Below are 9,534 nucleotides of genomic sequence, written 5' to 3'. Positions count from 1 at the left end.
GGCCGGCCACTCCTGGGAAGGTTCACCACCGTTCCATGTTTTTGCCATTTGTGGATAATGGCTCTCACTGTGGTTCGCTGGAGTCCCAAAGCTTTAGAAATGGCTTTATAACCTTTACCAGACTGATAGATCTCAATTACTTCTGTTCTCATTTGTTCCTGAATTTCTTTGGATCTTGGCATGATGTCTAGCTTTTGAGGTGCTTTTGGTCTACTTCTCTGTGTCAGGCAGCTCCTATTTAAGTGATTTCTTGATTGAAACAGGTGTGGCAGTAATCAGGCCTGGGGGTGGCTACGGAAATTGAACTCAGGTGTGATACACCACAGTTAGGTTATTTTTTTAACAAGGGGGCAATTACTTTTTCACACAGGGCCATGTAGGTTTGGATTTTTTTTCTCCCTAAATAATAAAAACCATCATTTAAAAACTGCATTTTGTGTTTACTTGTGTTATATTTGACTAATGGTTAAATGTGTTTGATGATCAGAAACATTTTGTGTGACAAACATGCAAAAGAATAAGAAATCAGGAAGGGGGCAAATAGTTTTTCACACCACTGTATATATATATATATATATATATATATATATATATATATATATATATATATAGTGGCGGCACGGTGGCGCGGTGGGTAGCGCTGCTGCCTCGCAGTTGGGAGATCTGGGGACCTGGGTTCGATTCCCGGGTCCTCCCTGCGTGGAGTTTGCATGTTCTCCCCGTGTCTGCGTGGGTTTCCTCCCACAGTCCAAAGACATGCAGGTTAGGTGGATTGGTGATTCTAAATTGGCCCTAGTGTGTGCTTGGTGTGTGGGTGTGTTTGTGTGTGTCCTGTGGTGGGTTGGCACCCTGCCCGGGATTGTTTCCTGCCTTGTGCCCTGTGTTGGCTGGGATTGGCTCCAGCAGACCCCCATGACCCTGTGTTCGGATTCAGCGGGTTGGCAAATGGATGGATGGATGGATATATATATATATATATACATATATACAGTGGTGCCTCGCATAAAGAACGCCTCGCACAGCGAACGCTGCACACAACGAACTTCATTTCATGATTCATACAACGAACTTCGTTTCACACAACGAAGTCGCCCGAGCTTCCACGACCGCTTTGCCCGAGCTTCCACGACTGCTTCGCCCGAGCTTCCACGATCGCTGCCGATGTATTGCATCCTTCCGCGCAGGCACTGCAGGCAGTCGTTAGTCACTGCACTTAACTTAAGCACGTATCGCGGCAATCTTTCTTCATTACGAATTAAATCACGCACGTATCACGGCAGTCGTCCTTTTAAGTTAAACTCAATATTTTTTTTATATCATGGCTTCTAAAAAAAGCAGGAAGGTGATTTCTGTTGAAATGAAACAGGAAATAATTAGAAGGAGTGAATGTGGGGTAAAACAGTGTGACCTCGTCAAAGAGTTTGGCCTCAGCAAGACCACCGTTTTCACCATTTTGACAAATAAGGATGCAATCAAATCAGCCAAAGTAGCCAAAGGAGTATCAAAACTATTTCATGAAAAACATAGGTCTTCAATCCACGAAGAAATGGAGAGGCTCTTATGGATTTGGATTAAGGACAGGAAGGTGAAAGGTGACGTAACAACCCAAGATATTATCTGTCACAAAGCCAGGAGAATTTATGACGATCTAAAGAAAAACGTCCCTGGAAGTAGCAGCAATCAAGATAATGAAGAAGAATTCAAAGCCAGCAGGGGGTGGTTTTTTAGATTTAAGAAAAGGTGTGGAATCCACAGCGTTACTATGCATGGTGAGGCTGGCAGTGCTGACAAGAAAGAAGCAGAAAAGTTCTCTATTAACTTTCAAAAATGTATTAAGGATGAAGGATACTGCCCACAACAAGTGTTCAATGCCGATGAAACGGGTCTTTTCTGGAAAAGAATGCCGAGCAGAACCTTCATTACAAAAGAGGAGAAGAAATTGCCAGGACACAAAGCCATGAAGGACAGACTTACCCTTATGTTTTCGTCTAATGCCAGCGGAGACCACAAGATCAAACCTCTATTGGTTTATCACTCTGAAAATCCCAGAATTTTCAAGAAAAATAACGTTATTAAGTCCAAACTGCCCGTCCATTGGAAGTCCAATCAAAAAGCCTGGGTGACCCAAGTTATCTTCAACGAATGGATTCTGGAAACCTTTGCTCCTGCCGTGAAGAAATTCTTGCTGGAAAAAGAACTGCCGCTCAAAGCCCTTCTGATACTTGACAATGCCCCTTCTCACTCAAAAAACCTAGAGGAAATATTGCAGGAAAATTATCCTTTTATCAAGGTGCAGTATTTGCCACCAAACACCACATCCATTCTTCAGCCAATGGATCAGCAAGTTATTGCGAACTTTAAAAAACTCTACACTTGAGCCCTCTTTAATAAGGTGTTTGAAGAATGCGAGTTTGGTGGAGACAATATGACTGTCCGAAAGTTTTGGAAGGAGAAATTTGATGTCCTTATGGCAATACGACTTATACAGAAGGCCTGGGAAGAAGTGTCACAAAGGACCCTAATTTCTGCTTGGAAGATGCTTGTGCCTTCGTGGACCCAGGAAGAAGCAGTAGTTGATGACACAGAAGTGCTGAAGGACATCATCACAGTGGCCCAAAGGTTGGAATTAGAGGTAGAGGAAGAGGATGTAGAGGAGCTTATTGAGGAACACGAAGAAGAGCTGACAACTGAAGAGCTCCAAGCACTTCTGGTCCAGCAACAGGACAATGCTCAAAGGGAAGCGTCATCTGATAACGAGGAGCAACAATCAAACAGTCAACCAATCCCAACTGCTGACATCAAGAACATCCTGGTCAAATGGAAAGCAGTTCAGGAGTTTACCAATGCCCACTATCCGGATTCAGCTGAAGCAAACAGGATCAATGATCTTTACTCCGATACTCTTGTCCGTTATTTCCGGCAGATGTTGAAGAAAAGAGAAAAACAAATGACTTTGGACAGGTTTTTCATGAAACCATCGGCCAAAAAAGCAGAAAATGGATGAAGATGTGCAAGATTCGGTAGACTCTACTTAGTCTGTCTTAAAATTAAAAAAATGTTTTTTTTTAAAAAAAAATTATGTTTTTAGATGTATCTAAATAAAAATAATAACAAAAAATTTATCTTTTTTTATGTCATCTTAGCATATTTTATGCTACAGAACGAATTATTTTTTTTAACATGTATTGTTATGGGAAAACGCGTTTCACATAACGAACTTTTCGCATAACAAACTTGCTCCTGGAACGAATTAAGTTCGTTGTGTGAGGCACCACTGTATATATATATATATATATATATATATATATATAATTACAATTTTAAATAAAATTAAGTTACAATTAAAATTTTATATATATATATATATATATATATATATATATATATATATATATAGTGTTGGGTGGCACGGTGGTGCAGTGGGTAGCGCTGCTGCCTCGCAATTGGGAGACCTAGGTTCGCTTCCCAGGTCCTCACTGTGTGGAGTTTGCATGTTCTCCCCGTGTCTGCGTGGGTTTCCTCCCACAGTCCAAAAACATGCAGGTTAGGTGGATTGGTGATTCTAAATTGGCCCTAATGTGTGCTTGGTGTGTGGGTGTGTTTGTGTGTGTCCTGCGGTGGGTTGGCACCCTGCCTGGGATTGGTTCCTGCCTTGTGCCCTGTGTTGGCTGGGATTGGCTCCAGCAGACCCCCGTGACTCTGTGTTCGGATTCAGCGGGTTGGAAAATGGATGGATGGATGGAAGTTACAATTAAAATTTTATATATATATATATATATATATATATATATATATATATATATATATATATTTTGTCACGCACGCGCGATTAGGGAGCCACGGAACGACCTAAACTGTTGCGCGAAAGCATATACCAGACGGGAATGGCGGAGTACTAACCTTTCTCTCTTTATCTCCAACAGAAAGAAAGACACAACACCGCCATGAACCTGCTGAACATGGATTCCCAACACGCCACTTCTGCCTTCCCTCTGTCGCACCCCAATGACGTCAGCAATCCCATCATCCACCTCAGTTCCTTCCCAGCAGCGCTTCATCCATTTACGGTCCCTCCCTCATAAATGTTCCCCCCATCCGCCATGATGGCGAACGGTGTTATGACAGTTGTATTGTATATTCGACTGATTGCACTTTTCCCACAGTATATGGGGCCAGAAAACCCCAAACCTTTATCTGATTTCTTGTATCTTTTTTACAATATATATATATATATATATATATATATATATATATATATATATATATATATATATATACATATATATATTAATGGCACTCGTGACATCTGAGGTTCGATTCCCCGAGAGGGTGGTGCAGTGAGTGTGGACGCCTAATGAGCCCAGAATTAGGGCGAAACATGTGTCATGTACTTCTTTGCATTATTTGACAGTACACTATTCAACCATACATATATACAGTATATATATATATATATATTACTGTATATATATATATATATATATATATATATATATATATATATATATATATATATATATATATATATATATACTTTATATATAAAATTTTAATTGAAACTTAATTTTATTTTAAATTTTATCCATCCATCCATCCATCCATTGTCTTCCGCTTATCCGAGGTCGGGTCGCGGGGGCAGCAGCTTGAGCAGAGATGCCCAGACTTCCCTCTCCCCGGCCACTTCTTCTAGCTCTTCCGGGAGAATCCCAAGGCGTTCCCAGGCCAGTCGAGAGACATAGTCCCTCCAGCGTGTCCTGGGTCTTCCCCGGGGCCTCCTCCCGGTTGGACGTGCCCGGAACACCTCACCAGGGAGGCGTCCAGGAGGCATCCTGATCAGATGCCCGAGCCACCTCATCTGACTCCTCTCGATGCGGAGGAGCAGCGGCTCTACTCTGAGCCCCTCCCGGATGACTGAGCTTCTCACCCTATCTTTAAGGGAAAGCCCAGACACCCTGCGGAGGAAACTCATTTCAGCCGCTTGTATTCGCGATCTCGTTCTTTCGGTCACTACCCATAGCTCATGACCATAGGTGAGGGTAGGAACATAGATCGACTGGTAAATTGAGAGCTTCGCCTTGCGGCTCAGCTCCTTTTTCACCACGACAGACCGATGCAACGCCCGCATTACTGCGGATGCCGCACCGATCCGCCTGTCGATCTCACGCTCCATTCTTCCCTCACTCGTGAACAAGACCCCGAGATACTTGAACTCCTCCACTTGGGGCAGGATCTCGCTACCAACCCTGAGAGGGCACTCCACCCTTTTCCGGTTGAGGACCATGGTCTCGGATTTGGAGGTGCTGATTCTCATCCCAGCCGCTTCACACTCGGCTGCGAACCGATCCAGAGAGAGCTGAAGATCACGGCCTGATGAAGCAAACAGGACAACATCATCTGCAAAAAGCAGTGACCCAATCCTGAGCCCACCAAACCGGACCCCCTCAACACCCTGGCTGCGCCTAGAAATTCTGTCCATAAAAGTTATGAACAGAATCGGTGACAAAGGGCAGTCCTGGCGGAGTCCAACTCTCACTGGAAACGGGTTCGACTTACTGCCGGCAATGCGGACCAAGCTCTGGCACTGATCGTACAGGGACTGAACAGCCCTTATCAGGGGGGCCGGTACCCCATACTCTCGGAGTACCCCCCACAGGATTCCCCGAGCGACACGGTCGAATGCCTTTTCTAAGTCCACAAAACACATGTAGACTGGTTGGGCAAACTCCCATGCACCCTCCAGGACCCTGCTAAGGGTATAGAGCTGGTCCACTGTTCCGCGACCAGGACGAAAACCACACTGTTCCTCCTGAATCCGAGGCTCGACTATCCGACGGACCCTCCTCTCCAGGACCCCTGAATAGACTTTTCCAGGAAGGCTGAGGAGTGTGATCCCTCTGTAGTTGGAACACACCCTCCGATCCCCCTTTCTTAAAGAGGGGGACCACCACCCCGGTCTGCCAATCCAGAGGCACTGTCCCTGATGTCCATGCGATGTTGCAGAGGCGTGTCAGCCAAGACAGTCCTACAACATCCAGAGCCTTGAGGAACTCCGGGCGTATCTCATCCACCCCCGGGGCCCTGCCACCAAGGAGTTTTTTGACCACCTCGGTGACCTCAGTCCCAGAGATGGGGGAGCCCACCTCTGAGTCCCCAGGCTCTGCTTCCTCATTGGAAGGCATGTTAATGGGATTGAGGAGGTCTTCGAAGTATTCCCCCCACCGACCCACAACGTCCCGAGTCGAGGTCAGCAGCGCACCATCCCCACCATATACAGTGTTGACACTGCACTGCTTCCCCTTCCTGAGACGCCGGATGGTGGACCAGAATCTCCTCGAAGCCGTCCGAAAGTCATTCTCCATGGCCTCCCCAAACTCCTCCCACGCCCGAGTTTTTGCCTCAGCAACCACCAAAGCCGCATTCCGCTTGGCCTGCCGGTACCTATCAGCTGCCTCCGGGGTCCCACAGGACAAAAGGGTCCTGTAGGACTCCTTCTTCAGCTTGACGGCATCCTTCACCGCCGGTGTCCACCAGCGGGTTCGGGGATTGCCGCCACGACAGGCACCGACCACCTTACGGCCACAGCTCTGGTCAGCTGCCTCAACAATAGAGGCACGGAATATGGCCCATTCGGACTCAATGTCCCCCACCTCCCTCGGGATGTGGTCGAAGTTCTGCCGGAGGTGGGAGTTGAAGCTACTTCTGACAGGGGGCTCTGCCAGACGTTCCCAGCAGACCCTCACAACACGTTTGGGCCTACCACGCCTGACCGGCATCCTCCCCCACCATCGAAGCCAACTCACCACCAGGTGGTGATCAGTTGACAGCTCCGCCCCTCTCTTCACCCGAGTGTCCAAGACATGTGGCCGCAAGTCCGACGACACGACCACAAAGTCGATCATCGAACTGAGGCCTAGGGTGTCCTGGTGCCAAGTGCACATATGAACACCCCTATGCTTGAACATGGTGTTCGTTATGGACAATCCGTGACGAGCACAGAAGTCCAATAACAAAACACCGCTCGGGTTCAGATCAGGGGGGCCATTCCTCCCAATCACGCCCTTCCAGGTCTCACTGTCATTGCCCACGTGAGCATTGAAGTCTCCCAGCAGAACGAGGGAGTCCCCAGAAGGTATGCCCTCTAGCACCCCCTCCAGGGACTCCAAAAAGGGTGGGTACTCCGAACTTCTGTTCGGTGCATACGCACAAACAACAGTTAGGACCCGTCCCCCCACCCGAAGGCGAAGGGAGGCTACCCTCTCGTCCACCGGGGTAAACCCCAATGTACAGGCTCCAAGTTGGGGGGCAATAAGTATACCCACACCTGCTCGGCGCCTCTCACCGGGGGCAACTCCAGAGTGGTAGAGAGTCCAGCCCCTCTCAAGGAGATTGGTTCCAGAGTCCAAGCTGTGCGTCGAGGTGAGCCCGACTATATCTAGCCGGAACCTCTCAACTTCGCGCACTAGCTCAGGCTCCTTCCCCTTCAGAGAGGTGACATTCCACGTCCCAAGAGCCAGTTTCTGTAGCCGAGGATCGGACCGCCAAGGTCCCCAGCCTTCGGCCACCACCCAACTCACACTGCACCCGACCTCCTTGGCCCCTCCCATAGGTGGTGAGCCCATGGGAAGGGGGACCCACGTTGCCTCTTCGGGCTGTGCCCGGCCGAGCCCCATGGGTGCAGGCCCGGCCACCAGGCGCTCGCCATCGAGCCCCACCTCCAGGCCTGGCTCCAGAGTGGGGCCCCGGTGACCCGCGTCCGGGCAAGGGAAAACGGCGTCCAAAGTTGTTTTTCGTCATAGGAGGTTTGTTTAGCCGCTCTTTGTCTCATCCCTCACCTAGGATCAGTTTGCCTTGGGTGGCCCTACCAGGGGCATAAAGCCCCGGACAACAGAGCTCCTAGGATCATTGGGACACGCAAACCCCTCCACCACGATAAGGTGACGGTTAAAGGAGGGGATTTTAAATTTTAATTATATATATATATATATATATATATATAGTGAAGTCCACTATATACTAGCCATCCCCAGCGGCTCCGCCCACATATTATTTTGTGAATTTCCCCTTGGGATTAATAAAGTATCTATCTATCTATCTATCTATCTATCTATCTATCTATCTATCTATCTATCTATCTATCTATCTATCTATCTATCTATCTATCTATCTATCTATCTATCTATCTATTAGTGAAACAGGACAGTGAGGAGGGCCCCACCCGGCTCCCTACTCCTAACGTCACTCTTCCCTGTCCCTTCGGCCCACAGCCTCTGTCTCGGATTAGCGTGAATATATCGCTCCTGCAAGTGAACTCTGATTCTTAGCGAGATGAGAGAAGTCGCAAAATCAACCGGAATGTTCAAGGAAATTCTAGAGAAAAAAGATCTAAATCTGTTAAGTAGTTCTCTCTTTCGCTAGCTAAGCAGAGGTGTGGTATGGTCCGATACTCTCTACTCCTGACGTCAGGCTTACCACTCCCCTCGGCTCACAGCCTCTGTCTCAGATTAGTGAAATAACATACTACTCGATTAGCACGAATAAATCACTCCTGCAAGCAAACTATGATACTTAGCGCGATGAGAGAAGTCGCAAAATCAACCGGAATGTTCAAGCAAATTCTAGAAAAAGCCTGATCTAAATCTGTTAAGTAGTTCTCTTGTTCGCTAGCTAAGTGGTGGTAAGATACACCCTGAGGGTCATGCGTGAAAGACGAGGGCCGCACTCCACCCCCCTCAGCCTGCTGTATCTCTCTCGGATTAGTGCGAATAAATCACTCCTGCAGGTGAACTATGTTACTTAACAATATGAGAGAAGTCGCAAAATCAACCAGAATGTTCAAGCAAATAATAGAAAAAAACCCGATCTAAATCCTTGAAGTAGTTCTCTCACAAAAAGCGGACAGACATGCAGACAGACAGACGTTGGATTTTATATATTGAGAGATTAGATGGACATTTAATGTAAATAATATAACTTTTAGCAGTTCACATTCAAGTAAAACACAAATCATGCACAAATTCTTTACAAAACACATTCCGAGACAGCACTTGAAATGAAAGCACTTGAATTCATGTTAGGTAGTTTAATTAAACTTAAACCTTTACAGGGAGAGGTTAATAACGGAGAATTAGAAAGTGTCTGCCAGAGAGATCGCACATATTGTATATAATAATAGATGTCGGCTTCTTCTCAGGTGGTGTCTACAGCACTGCTCCTGGGAGGTCATCTTTAGCCCTTGGATTCTTCATCCTTCATTGATTTTCAAATCTCTATTACATCCATAACTTTCTGAATTTCATACTCCATACACATTTTGAGGAAAAAAATGTTAACAGCCCGCAACGCTTTAAATAATACATGTCTTTCAGGTTAGACGAAATGGAAACATTTTCAACAACCTTTCTTCAATAGTAATGATTTGGGTGCAGAACTAGCAAGGAAAATCGTGGAGCTTTCTTTGCTTTTGGCAGCCGCTAAATAACTTTTTTTACTTAGAGTGCCAAGATGTAATAATACAGTTCACTTTTAAATTCATTC

Source organism: Erpetoichthys calabaricus, chromosome 7 (genome assembly GCF_900747795.2).
Source record: "Erpetoichthys calabaricus chromosome 7, fErpCal1.3, whole genome shotgun sequence".
Lineage (NCBI taxonomy): Eukaryota > Metazoa > Chordata > Cladistia > Polypteriformes > Polypteridae > Erpetoichthys > Erpetoichthys calabaricus.
The sequence above is the reverse complement of the archived record's forward strand: the minus strand, read 5'-3'. Positions refer to the sequence as shown.